The 14073-nt window shown below is 45.8% G+C and overlaps 1 long non-coding RNA gene across 5 annotated transcripts in view; it reads left to right on the forward strand.

The window, feature by feature from the left end:
• Positions 1-14073, forward strand: part of LOC144798872 (uncharacterized) — a 1194519-nt gene that overhangs the window by 914060 nt on the left and 266386 nt on the right. For 2 of the 5 annotated variants that reach the window (XR_013603685.1, XR_013603683.1), the window contains exon 4: positions 1136-1202. The exons of the other annotated variants lie outside the window; for them this stretch is intronic. This is a non-coding gene — a long non-coding RNA (uncharacterized LOC144798872). The remainder of the gene's footprint in view (positions 1-1135; positions 1203-14073) is intronic. 5 annotated transcript variants of the gene reach the window in all.

The following is a 14073-nucleotide window of genomic DNA, read 5'->3' on the forward strand; positions in this document are numbered from 1 at the left end:
GGGTAATCCAGTCCCATGATGGACATAAATTCAATCTTTCAGAAACAACTGAGGTTTGTGACAGAAGGTGGAGCTCATATATACGGTGGCGGGTCCTTGGCATATGCAAACCAGGCAGATATCCTAGGGTTGTCAGCCCTGAAATAAGGTGGCACACGGTGGACTTCCATTAAATGAGGCTGAATCCCTAAGCTAAGGTAGGTGGACCTGCCATCAGCTAGACATAACCGAGGAGCGGGGGAGCAGATGAAATGGAAGTAGCTGGCTGCGGGTTCTTGCTCTCTGAGAAAGTTGAGGATACCATATGGGACTCTTGGGTGAACCAGAATGCTGGTGTTGGTGCCCAAGACACTATCCCTCAAGCAGTGGGGAGGATTGAGAAGGTCATCACTTGTTCTTGGCGATGGTCACCTTTCTACCTGTCTCACTTCGTGCAAGTGATGCCCAAAGCTGATCAACCATCGCAACAGACAGCGTGCAGAGCTGGGAACCGCGTCTGGAGGTAGCCACTCCTTGTTGTGACACAGTTCCACCAGGAGGGGCTTCGAACAGGTCTGGTGCAAGCCTACCTCCCTTTGTACAAATGACGTCATTATCCTGAGGTAGATTCTCGTAGACGAGGAGGGGATGCTGCAGTGTTGACCCAGCGGGTTATGATGGGTGGTCCTGAGGGGCTCTGAGGGGTCCCGGTGCTTCACTGGTGCACAGTCACATGGGTGTTCAATCATGCAAGCATGCCCGCTTACACAGCCAATCCTGCAGTCCTCAAGAGCAGGCAGATCCGTCCTTCCGGCTGCTGGAAGGGTGCTCTGGCTATAACATTTATAATAATAATGACAAACAAATAATATTAATTATTGAGAATAATAATTAGAATTGGAACAACACAATACAATACAATAATAATAACAATAATCATATATGCCATTATTGTTATTCTTATTGTGGTTAATTAGTATTCTTATTAATACTTACCGTAGTGTTGTTAGTAATGACAACAGCAATAATAAATATTAATAATTATATGATGCTAATAATGATAATAATAATAATAATAATAGAAAGATGATGCTGATGATAATATAATCATCATCATAATATAATGTGTAATATTATTTATTTCTGTTATTTTTAGTAGCAGCAGTCGGAAAAGGACAAGGTAGAGGAGTATTAGAATTACAATAATAATTCCTATTATTAAGGTATTTGTGTTTTTTCATCTTCATTTTTGCGGTTGTGTTATTATTATTCTAATTACTTTTTTAACATTGTTTGTTGTTAATTATATCATTAACAAAAACAACCATAGTAGTATTTGAACTATAAGTCGCGGTTCAGGTTTCGTCCATCAAACCCCCTCCTGGAGGCGAGTTGCCCCCCCCCCTCAATCGTGTCCAACAAACTGCATTCATATTAACCCTTAAATCACAACTGACAACGTGCTTTGGTGCCTTAAAAGGTTGCAGTTTATTTAACATCACATGTTTATACATGTTTGCAAAATTCATTGTCATATCAACTGCTCGTTTAATGTCCATGCTACACATTTATATTTCCTGGTCTTTACAACAATCGTTTTTGCTCACTGTATGGACCCAGCCTCCTCACTTTCCAGCGAAGGGAGGGGCCTCTTGTCTGGGCTTTCGATTCACGGGTCTAGGCTTCAACTTGCTACCGACTTAGAGGGTGTCCATCAGGACCTGCCCGGACTGCAAGTGCCGTCCTGCTCGCCCTAGCTCCTTTCATGGGCCCTCCCTGCTCCCAGGGGTCTGTGACGTGAGGCATCCCAAGGACCTTACTTGAGCATCTACTCTATCCTTCCTGAGTTCTTGCATTTCGCTCCTTCGGTACCCGTGCCGTGAGGCATCCCAAGGGTCCTGCGGGAGCATCACATCTACTCTTTCTATGGCAGCACACCGCCCTTAGCTTCCTCAGTGCCCCTGCTGTGAGGCATCCCAAGGACACTGTGTGAGCCTTCCATCTACCTTTTAGTAAGTTCTCTTTTTTCTCTACCTTCCTTGTGTTCCTTCTGCTTCACCTCTACCCTTGTGGCTGCGACGTCTGCTTCTTTCTGTGTGCGTGGGTGGGATTCTTCTGCTCTCTCTGCGAGGGGGGGGGTTGTGCCGCTCCTGGGCCTGTTGCCCATATTTATCCCCCCCTCGCCCATGGGCGTTCGCAGAAATGTTTCCAGGGGGGGCAAAATTTTAACTTCATCACTCGCCTTCCAGGGGGGGGGCAACATTTTAACTTCCTCACTCGCCTTCAAGGCACGTTTAATGCAGACGGCCCATTGTCATTCTTTATGTGATGATCAGCAGCAGAGAGAATGACAACGGGCCTGTCCACAGTCTGCTCGAGGTCAGGGAGGGGCTGCTGCAGCTTCTAGAGTTCAAAGAGAAGTGCGAGAGGCCCCAAGTGAGAGAACATTTAAACTCCTGGGGCTTCTCGCAGGGGAACAGCCTGCTGTAATCTTGAACATTACGGACCAAAAGGAATGGGACCGGCGATCCAGGGGGGGGCAAGCGCACCCCCTTGCCCTCCCCTGCGGACGCCCATGCCCTCGCCCTACCTGGCTCGCCCTGGGGTGACTAATCCTGGTCGCCCCCTTTCTAGCGGGTATGTAAATGGGGCGGGGAGGGACTTCCCGCTTTCGGACTGCGTGTGTCCTAGGCCCCCATTGGGTCCGGCTTCATCTTCCCGGCCCGGGTTATGATTACTGCGGTTTGCTGTTCTTTGATAGGAGAAGGTGCCTCTCTCCAGGTGCAGAATAACTTCTCGCTGACACAGATCTGCTGCCCTCCTGTCCATGCCCTCGTCAGGTGTGCATGGCGCCCCAGAGCAGGTCATCGATTTGTGTCACGGTTGCAGATGAGTGACGTGGACGCCCTGGAGAGTGACAATGAAATAAAACAATAATCTACCCCCATGTGACTCTCCGGAGCATCTTGCTCTTTCTCCTGCTTTTGGGGTTCGCGGTTTTTGGGGAGACCGCTCTTTTGCGATGGTTTTACATCTCCGCCGGGCTTGTGTGTTCTTTCCCCTTGGATGTGTTCTAAATAAGGCTGAGGTTAATCTCCTGGCAATCACCCAGGCGACAGCATCCTTCTCCCTGACATTCAGGCGATTGAAAACCTCCCCGCGCGGTCAGGCGCGGTGGCCTTTCCCTGGCGCGTGCTGTTTGCTGTAGCAATGGCATTTAGGCGGTCGCCAGGAGAGAGCGAGTCACTCGGAGTCCGCCATCTTGTCTCCTTGATAGCATTGCCTGGACACGGCCCGCAGACTTCCGACTGGGCTAAAAACATTTGCGAATGTGTCAGTTGTCAAAGAGTTGGACATGAGCAATGTTTTGGCAGCCTGGGAGGGTCCACGCTTGGCAGATTGCGGATCCCTTCATTGATTAGTAATCAATCATCAGAGAAGTTCTTCTCTGGCTTCTGAATATCTGAAGCACTGGGAGAGAGGTCAATTAGTCAAACATGTTACCCTTTGTACCATCAGACAATAAAGTTTGGTATTTACCCAAAGCAGCACAGCATTTCCAGCAGGGATGTGCCTGGGAATGTGAATGGTGCAGGCAAATGTGACCGCATTTCTTGTAGACCATCTACTGAAGAGAAAACAAACACGAGAGGATAATCAGAGGAGGGACGAGGAAAACGTGTCCATTTATTTCCCCAAACAGTATCAGAGTTAATCAAGTGAAAAATGGACACTTGTAACAAGTCCAGACCGTTGGTTGGAAAAACTATGGTACCCTCAAAAGACCCAATGTGAATAGGTATAGCGGTATATATCGTTCCTCCGCCCCTACATTGTGGTTCGTTGGCAGTTATCATTGGGTACCATAGATAGTGTGGGTGCCTGCCTCAACCAGAGGCTCCTCTGGTCTGGGTTGCAGTGGCCAGAGAGAAAATTTTGTGCAAAGAAAGATCAAAAATACTGTTAAAAATGAGATCAGCACCTAGGGAAATTTTAATGAAATGGTGAAGATCTTATAATAAAACCAATGGGTACTTGTCCTAGATCGGATTATGTGATCCAGAAGTATTCAATTACAAGAGTGTCGACATGTTTCAGCCCCCCTTGGCTCAAAGGAGTCTACGGGGCTTTCGTCAGGACGGAAAAGGACAGACAAACATGAATGTTCTACTCACACTTATTATGTGGAGTTCAATGGAAACAGCGAGGGTCAGTGTTTAAACCGCTCGAGTTTGAAAAGCCCCCTAATGCGGAGATTGTTGCTTTCATCGGGGAGGTTCAGAGCCGCGTGTCTGCGATCCTACGCTGCTTGTGCTGACTCTGCCCCCGGACGTCCAACCAACGGTCTGGACTTGTTACAAGTGTCCATTTTTCACTTGATTAACTCTGAGAAAACAAACACTTCTCTTTCCCAAGTCCTTTATTGCTAACAATAGGCGATCTGGACTCTTCTTTTCTTTGATGACATCTGTTTGGGTTTTGAGACATATTATGGCATAATTTGCCAGATGGCCCTTTTAAAGTCCTTTACTGAACCTCTGCCAGAGTAAGCCACCAGCACACACCGACAGTACACAGAGATGGAAAGCACACATCCGGTGCCCAGTGTGCTATGCTAGTGTCCCACTGCCAACAGTGGTGTTCTTTAAGAAACTGGTAACCTGCTAGGATGATGTCTGATGTCATTTATAGGTCTGTGAAGGTCACAGACGTGACCACTGAGCTCCCTGGTATCATAGGAGCCATTCCAGGTGCCTTCACTGGTCACCCAGCAGTGGTAGGGCATATATTTGTCACTGCACATAAAAAACTTCTGCAAATGGTAAATAAGAACATTCTACTTCATACATTTTAAAGTTTCCCTGGTTTCGATTAGAGGGAAATGTTTGTACGTATTAATCACAATATAGAAAAAATTGCATGGGTGAAGATAAACCGGGAAGCTTTATAAAAAGTGACAATTAGTCACTTTGTAAAATGTTACCACAGATAAATGCGCACACCCTAGGTACACCACCAGAAGTAAGGACATACTGCCCATCTGAGTAACAGCTTGTGGTACAATGGTGGTAGTAAATCTAAATACTGTTTTCTCAGGAAGACTTCTGACCATGAAATATGTGAGTTTAGGGGTCACCCCTTCCATTCCAAACTCATCTCTTCTTCACTCTCCTACAAGACCTTTTTTGTCATCTTCTGGTCAGACCTCTGAGCGCACTGTTTACCATTGGCACTGCTGAACGCCAGAATCGCAAAATATGATGGACGCCTAGTTTAAAGTCCACCTCATGCCTCTTTCTTGCCTCACCCTACACGTCCTGTCTCTTTTTCTCATAAATACCAAGGCTGACTAGTATTCATTCCACCTCATGTCTGTTGCTTCCACCACCCTACACTTCCGGCCTTTTTATTAGGGGTGGGCGGAATTTGCATAGTCGCACTACGCAAAGCTCTGCGAAATGGTAAAAAATCTGCGAGCACTCAAATGTTCTGCGAACACGCGGAATTGCTTGTTCCACGTGTTCGCAATGCTTTTTTCCTGTTCGCGAACGCTGTTTGCGTGCTTGGGGCAAAATATCTCGCAAACACGCATTTTGAAAGCGCAAACAAGCAAAAAAGTTAGCGAAGCCGCGGATCGCAGAATTTTGGGCTACTCTGCATTCTCCGCGGAATGCGAAATTACCCAAATTCCACAAGCAAAACAGAATTTACCGCTCAGGCCTACTTTTTATCACAGGCATATCCCATCAGTCTAGACTTGATTCTACCTCATGCCTCTTTATACCACCACCTACACTCACTGTCTCTTTATCTCATAAATTCTGAGGCTGCCTGGTCTTGATTCCACCTCATGCCACTTTCTACCACCACCTACCCTTCCTGTCTCTTTAACTTATGAACACAGAGGCTGCCTGGTCTTGATTCCAACTCATGCCTCTTTCCTCCATCGTCGGACAGCTCCTGTCTCTTAATCTCGTTCTCTGGGGCTCTTTTTCATTCTTGCTCCGTCCCTTTGCCACTGTTTTCCTAACTTTTACTTCATCCTGTTGATGGTACCATGACACTCATCACGAAAAACAGTGCAAACTTAAAATATCCGCAAGGGATCATCTCTGCCCAGGGCTCATGAAGGGTGAAAGAAACTGAGGGCCTGCTAGTCACTGAAGAGAACCTAAGACACCAACTAACTCATGACTGAGGTCACCCATCGAACGTCCCAGCCTGGACATAGCCCACAATGACCTATCAGTGCCTTCGGTAGTCCAGCTATGACCATCCCAATAGTTCAGCGGCTACCATTGCAGAGTGGAGATGTGTTATCGGTGGGCTGAATGAATGTGTCTCTGTTGTGTCAACCTAACTGGGTTGTGGTGCTGCAGTGTGAGGCCGGAGGGCTATACCAGGGTTTTTTACGTACCTTCTTACTCCGTATGTGCCAGGCAGATATATATGTAAGTTAGATAACTATTGGAGGCACCTGCTCTTGGGTGCTGTAGTTACCGGTTAGTTGCACGCCTTCTTAGAAAGAGGTAACTGTATCACCCTAGGATCTAGCAGAGTGTGTCCACTCCATTTGTGTTGTTTGTATAAGTCATGAGATCCTACTTGCGTGGTCGCAGATTTAGGGAAAAGAGGACGAGGCTGGTGTCTTCTCCTATGCTAGGAGTAGTTATCAGTAATGTCTAGTTGTAGCATCAAATACATCAAATGCACATGACAATAAGAGAAAGATGGACTTTGCGTATATTTGGCGGTGCACAAGACCACATACATTTTATCAAAAATCGGTTTTGCACTTGTAACAGGATTTACTCACGCAGAAATAAATCTACTCCCACTCTTGGGGAGTGAGTGGTCCAGGGTCGGGAATGTGCTTTGGGCGAGAGGCCGGAGGCTGGAGTTCCTGCCCTGGGACCATGGGGCTGGGGAGGCCAACTCCTGCAGACTTTGACGGGTAATGTAGTGAGGAAAGCAACGCTGGTGTTGTTAGTATGAAGTTAGTAGGTAGATGCAGGGCTTTAAGTGGGCCGGTTCCTGCCGGTGCTCAGCACATGCAGTTTTTAAAAGCAGGTGCCGGGACGGGTCCCTGTCAGGATTTTTTACCTTCAGGCTGAAAAAAAAACCTTAACTCTGCAGTAGTAAAACCCGTCACTGCCTTTGATGTAACTTCAAAGATACTTGTTTCTCAGTTTTATACAGCACACACTTGGAGCGCTTTGCATGAGCATCAGTTACATTACTCAAGAGCATATTCATTTTTTGATCTTACTCAGTCTGAGAAATTTCTGTTGACAAGATTTAGATTGGGTAGTTTCTTCAGGCTTGTTTCATTTCCCACCCAAAACGATTGGTCAACAACCCTTCCAACTTGCCCTTGTGACAGTGTTTCTGATCAAAGTAATATTCATACAGTATTGTTCTGTTTTTGCCGCACCCCGTAGTCGCTGGATAATCCCAATACTAAAGAACATGGGACTCCGAAGATGTCGTCCAGCACTACTGGCATTGCAACTGTTGTAAATGAACTATACGCAAAATCGATTGCCCATTTTTTAAAATTTTGTATTAACCACCGCTCTAATCTTAACAGCGTGTAATCACTGTACTTCGAGTAATGTATTTATCCTGCATATTAATTTTTAAAATAGTTTTATTCTATTTTTTATCAACAATGTTTTTTTTTTAAAATGTTCTTTTATGGCTTTGTTCGAAACTCGAATAAAGATAATTTTGATTTGAATCACAGAGGTCAGGTTCGAACCTTTTTTCTTGAAAGTCCTCTAGCTGCACGTCACCACCTCGCTCACAAGAGCGAGTAGCATTTTCAATATTATATACAACGAAGTGATAGTTGCTGCTTATTTATCTTATGCAACTTACAACCATTGACAATGCCAATAGCCCTGGCTTTTTGTAGGTGTAATGGTACTTGTTTTGTTATATATCTGGATAAATATACAGAAGCAACAAAATACCAGTGGGGTAGCACACTAAGCTAAGCACAGACTTTTAGCTTAAGTGTTTTTAAGCCACACCCTTAATTACATTGGCCATGCCCCTATGAGAGACCCCCCAGTTGTTTCATCCCACTTAAAGCACTGGGTAGCTATATTTATTTTGTACACACCTAGATTACAGTAAGGAAGAAAATAAGATGAAAAGGGGGTGCTACAAAGACTGAGGTAGGGCATCAATGTGAAATATGGAAAGAAGGGAGAAAAATTGGCTGAAACAGTTGGTTCTTGACAATAAGAATGCCACAATAGGTATGAGAAAGAGAGCAAAGGGAATTAAGGCTAGAAAGTAATTGGGTAGCTGAGAGAAACAGAGAAGTTTATGGTGTATAAAACAAATAGGTAAAAAATCAAAGAATGAATTTGTAGAAATTAATAAAAAGAAATATATTTTTCTAGATTTGCTATGGTCTTTTCTCTATAGTAAGTGGTTACTGTAGTGAGAGAAACGGAGTACTGGCAATGTCAAAGAGAAATATATACGAGATATATATTCTTACTTAATGCATGAATTTCCCTATGTATAGCTTGTACATTAGCTATATAGGGGTCCCTTGTTTTCCAAAGAGAAACAGAGAAGTGAGCGTGAATTAAGGAAAGAGGAAATGTGAGAGTGTGATGAAGGTAAAGATACAGAAAGTATGCTGTTCAGCATGCTTTCTGTATCTTTACTAAGTTTGAGCACCTGTCCAAAAAGCCCAGAGTCCCTCCTTTGTGATTAGTGTGATGAAGGTGACACTAGGAGAGACTGGGACATAGGGCCCGTGGGTGCCCATCTTTGGCATATGGGGATCACCCTTGGCTTCTGATGGGCATCCTGGCATACATTGGAGATCGCAGACATGTGCTGCCTGTCATTAACAGTCATGTGCACATGATAGTGACACAGAGGCATATGAGGCAGATTTTGTCCATGTTGGGCAGTAGTGTTCCTGCGGTCTTTATTAAAAAGAAAAGGTGGCATTTAAGGGCCCCCGCTAATGGATTAGCTTAAAATAAAAGCTGGTAATTGGTGGGAAAAAAAATCTTTTGAAAAATGTACATACATTTTTTTGAAGGAACGAAAAGTTGATGTTGTGAGAACAAAATATGTGCCCCCCCCCCCGAAAATATCAAGCATGTCTTTCATGCAGAGTTTTGCACTCTTCTGATGTTCTTTCCTTGGTTTCAGTGGACACTTGCTACCTCAATGTCTGAACCTGGGAGAGTGATCTATCCTGGGGGCTGGTCATTCTGTCTACTGAAAGTATGAGATCTGCGTAGCATCATTGTTCCCTCTGCTCCCACCATGTCAATTCTCATTCTTAACACATAACTGTGAATCTATTTACATATATCTTGGAACTTGGTAAACTACCTTCATTTGCAACCCAGATCATTTGAACTGCATTTAAATGTTATGACTTTTTCACTGGCGTTTAGAGATAGTCAAATCAAATATTGTCGTCGGGGAGGAGCCAAGATGGCGACCGGAGCAGACGTGTAGTCGCCCGGCTCCACCGGCCCTTGAGCTCCGTAATGGTATCCTGATTTCCATCCTGGTCGATCCCGTTGGCAGATCGTGTGTGACGATGCGCTGATTAGTTCGATCCTTTCCCGACATTTCAGCCTGCCCGGATACGGGAGATATTTGTAATGCTGCCCCCCGCCCTGGACCCTCGCCTGCAATGCCGCTCGTCACCGGCTCTTGGAGGCTCAGTGATGGCCGGACCAGCCGCGTAGCGCCTGGGACTTAGATGTGGCGCCTTTTCACGAGATGCGGTCATCTCTGCGCTAATGCCGAGGTCCATCGCAAGCTGTGCCTGTAACGTGATGGCCGAGAGGGGAAGCCCCGAGGGAGCGGATTCCGCGTTCTGAGTTGGAGGTGAGCGGAGTGGGGGTAGCAACGGTCCGGCTCACCGGTGGCTGTCGATTTTTCATCCGGTGCCCTGCCTGATGCGAAGCGGTTCTATGGGATGGGCGATTGACTGCGTTTGACCCTGGTAGCATTGGAGTCCTGAAGAGGTGCGTGATTGTGCTATATCCCCCCCGGCCACTCTACCGCACTACCGGAACCATGACCTCGTTTGACCACCCGTGGCTTGGGGGAGTTCGCCCATCCCGGCCCGTGGACGCTCTCATCCTGCCTGCATTGTGCACCAGATTGCAGGCGCCGGCTCTGGAAATTGATACGCAGAAATTGCAGCCTCCACCATCTTATGGATCCATCCTGATCGCCCTGCGTGCGTTACACTCGGAGGTGCGTGATGGCCTCCGGGCACTGTGTGGGCAATGTGATAACATTAGGTCCGATGTGGGTCGCGACCGTAACGTCTGTTTCCAGCGAGGTGTGCATTTGCCTTTGCCGATTTATGGGGATACAGTGTTTCTCTGTGACTATGGTGACTCTGTACTTGCTGCTGACTCTATCGGCGCTGACGGCCGTCTGCCCTCCAGCTCCGCGTCTGATACATTGTCTCCCCTTCCCTCGCAGCCTGACTCATTGTTGCCTGTAACATCGCGCTTGTCTATGAATCCGGCTGCACGACTTTTGGTTCCTTTGTCGGCTTTTATGCTGTGGCCCTCGCCTTTTCCCCTGCGGAACCTCTATCTTCCGGATGCCCTGATGGAACTGTGTACGGTGAACAAAGGACCCTTTCAAGATTGTCGGCGGCCATTTTGTGCTCCTGTTTTGTCTTCTTCCTCCAAGCGGCCATGCTGTCCCTTTGTGCACCGGGGGATGGGCTCTCATGGGGTAGCACGCTTAGAGTTACATCCGCGATCGGGTCAGGGCTAGGCTGTTTTTTGTTGCTATTGATTTGCGGGCTGAATGGGATGGGGTTGGAATTGATTATTATGTATCATGTGCACGCATCGCACGATAAGTTCTTCCAGCTGCTTTGATATTGCTGATTGATTTTGTACTGGTGTTCTCGTGATGGAAGATATATACGGTGTGGGAATTCGTGGGTGGCCGGTAACTCCGGGTGACCTGATATCGAATGGGCTCCTTCCCAACTTCTTTTCCCCTCCTCCTGTAATATATGTCTCCTTTCTCTTTCTGTTCTTCTCTTTCTTCTTTATTTCGGGTACTCTTTTGGGGCGACAGACACATTGCAAGGGGGGGGGTAGGCCGTAGCCTTTGCATGCTTGTAGGGTGGGGGGATGCTCTTTTGCTTTTTTGGTTTCTATGGGCCTTTTTCTTTATGTTATGGATCTTCTTCTTTCCCCTTTTTCTTTGGGTCCTGATTGAGTTGTGGGGGGTGGGTAGCATCTGGCGCACTACGCGTGCTGCGGTTGTCTATCCTTAGGTACTGTTATGGTGCCGCCATTTTGATGATGTCTTCATGCCTGTTGGATTCTTGGCTGCGCACTGCCCACTCTACTTCTGATTGATGTGTTTGGTCCTTGACCCTTTCTAGTCTTTCCTCTCTCTTTTATTACCCTCTCTTCTCGTTATTATTTCTTTTCTTCCTTCTATATTTCGGGTGAATCTGGGCGACAGGCACGCTGTTAGTGGGGTAGACCGTAGCCATTACAGTGATGTAGGGTGGGGGGGTGTTTGTTGTTTTAGTTTGTTTTATTCTATGGTCCCTTTTTGCCTTCTTCAGGGGGTGGGCTGTGTCCCTTGGTGTTTACTCCTTTGTCTCGTTAGCGTCTGCGCTTTCTCCTTTCTCGGGGCGGATGGGCTATACGTATGCGTCCACTTTATTTGTTTGTCGGTAATCTTGTCTATTTTGTACCTGATGTGGACGTATGTTGTCCTTGGGCTCTGCCCTACTGTGTCATCGGCTTGCGTGGGGGGCTGATCCCTTCCGCCTCCCCCTGTCTTTCTTTTCGGTATATGTTGCATGACGCGCTGGTAGATATGGTTACTGCCTCCTTTATATAATGTAAAATGTAACCTCTTTATCCTGGCGCTTGGCGATGTTGGATTGATGCTTCCATCCTGTATTCATCCTGTCGTATACATTACTATGTTTCTTGATTCTCCTGACTTTGCGGCCGGCCCCTGTGGTTGTAGGCCAGCGCTTGTACTTCTATCTGTTTTTCAATAAAGGTTTTAAAAAAAAAAAAAAAAAATATTGTCGCGCCATCGATTTTTGCCAAGTTTCTTTGGGTGATATATCAAAAATACTGGAGAGGACATCAAGAAAGTATTCAGATATTTTGTGAATGCCCATTCAAAACTTCAGATAAAACCTATGTCTTTTTTATCTATTTACGGGAAAACTGTATAGAAAAATGCACATTTGGGCCCCAAATTAATTTTTTCATAAATTTAATAGCAGAAGCCACACAATTCTGGGGAAGGATAACCATAGTAATCAGTGCTTAATTTTTTATTACTAACGTTTCATGAGTTCCTATTTATAACTGTCTGGAAAATGAAAAGGAGTTTGTGGTGAAGCAAGGGGGTACGCTGGGAATGAGTATTCTGACACAAAACTGTCGCTGAACGAAGGCAGATACCCCACGCACTGTCCGACCACAGTATTGCAACTTAATGTCTATGTCACAAAATCCTGCTACCAGAATATGGTGCCCAAAATACCCAGGACCAAAATATTGTGAAGGTAAATTTACATAGGTAAGAATAGGTCTACTTTACTTAATTCCACATATAGGTACCATGAGCATAGGTAGACATCTTCAAGGTGTGTAAATGTGGAGTTAGGCAGAGTAAACCTACACTTAGCTACATGCTCTTATCTTCTTGATATTTTGATAGCACAATGTTTCTGCTGTTGATATTTCAGCATACAGGCCTCACAGCAGCAGGAATGGTTTCCCGCTCGCCAATGAGAGTCACTGAAACTGACCCACTTTCTCACAAATGTTCAAAATTCACAGGTTTTTCCAAAAAATTGTGTGAAGTTGAGAGTTGACAGCCCCCACGTGTTCTCACTCTTCTACTTTCAACAATGAAATGAGGATATTGGTAACACTGATTTAGGGTTGAGATCTCATTTCCAATTCGCGCGCAGCGGACTCTCATTTTGTTCAACATGCGTGTAGAAATTCTCCCATTTTAACCAAGTATTGTTTGGATGGGAACGGTTAATAACATAACATAACAGAGTATTTGTAAAGCGCACGTTCACCCCTAACGGGGTATCTTGATGCTGAATAATCAATGTTTATCCCATGCTCACTCATCTCTATAGTAGGGCCACTGTACAAGGAGAGTCTGGTTCCTTGAAGCCACAAAGCATTTTATGAAGAGCATTTTCATTGTAGCTGGTCATGGTTGGTTGAACATAGTACAGTTTTGTGTAAGTGTGGCAAATCAGACTAAATTACAGAAAGCAGTCTACAGTCACGAGCGACGAATGTAGAGGTGTGTCTGGAACAACGATGGCCTGGTACCCATATATCCGTTTGTGGCTCAGAGAGATGTTTCGCACCAGATTCACTCCATTCCTTGGTCAAGGGATGATGCTTGGGTTAGAAAAGAAGGTATTCAGATGCATAGGGCAGCAACATAACCGTTCTGCCCATGTCAATGCCAACAAGCCAAGTTTGGTGGAGGGGTCACCTGGAAAATCTGAAACAGGATGGTGTATAAGAGTATGGCTTGTCATAAACCGTTCCTGTCCAGTATTTCCACACTTAGATGGCCTTCCACCAATGGATTCTGCTCCACTTGCGGATGTCCACGGACATAACTTCAGCTCCATATTTGAGTAGTGTCAATGTCCAAACATGGCAGATATTGCTACTCAGACCTTCAGAAAGTGCAGTGTTCAAATTTGGCGGCAACCTGTTTTACTCCACTGCAGGCCTAGTACAGGTCCTATGTAAGATCTATGATGTTGGCGTAGACTGGTAAATGGGCAGATGAGGTCAGACTGTCTTTCGTCTTTCATCATGTTTTCTTCCACAGCCTGTAAACATTGTTCATGGGGGAACACTCCAGATAGGCCTCATAAAGGGGTCCCATTTAATTCTGCTAGTGGCAGCCCATCTGACTTAGAAGGTCTGTAGTAATGCCACAAACACGTTATGTTTGTGGTTTGGGCTGCTGAAAGCATCGAGATCTCTGGGTGAAATTCCATGAGACAATGTGGAATAGCTAGGGGGATTTGCACCTTAAAAT

The sequence above is a fragment of the Lissotriton helveticus genome, chromosome 12 (genome assembly GCF_964261635.1).
Source record: "Lissotriton helveticus chromosome 12, aLisHel1.1, whole genome shotgun sequence".
In the NCBI taxonomy this organism is placed as follows: Eukaryota; Metazoa; Chordata; class Amphibia; order Caudata; family Salamandridae; genus Lissotriton; species Lissotriton helveticus.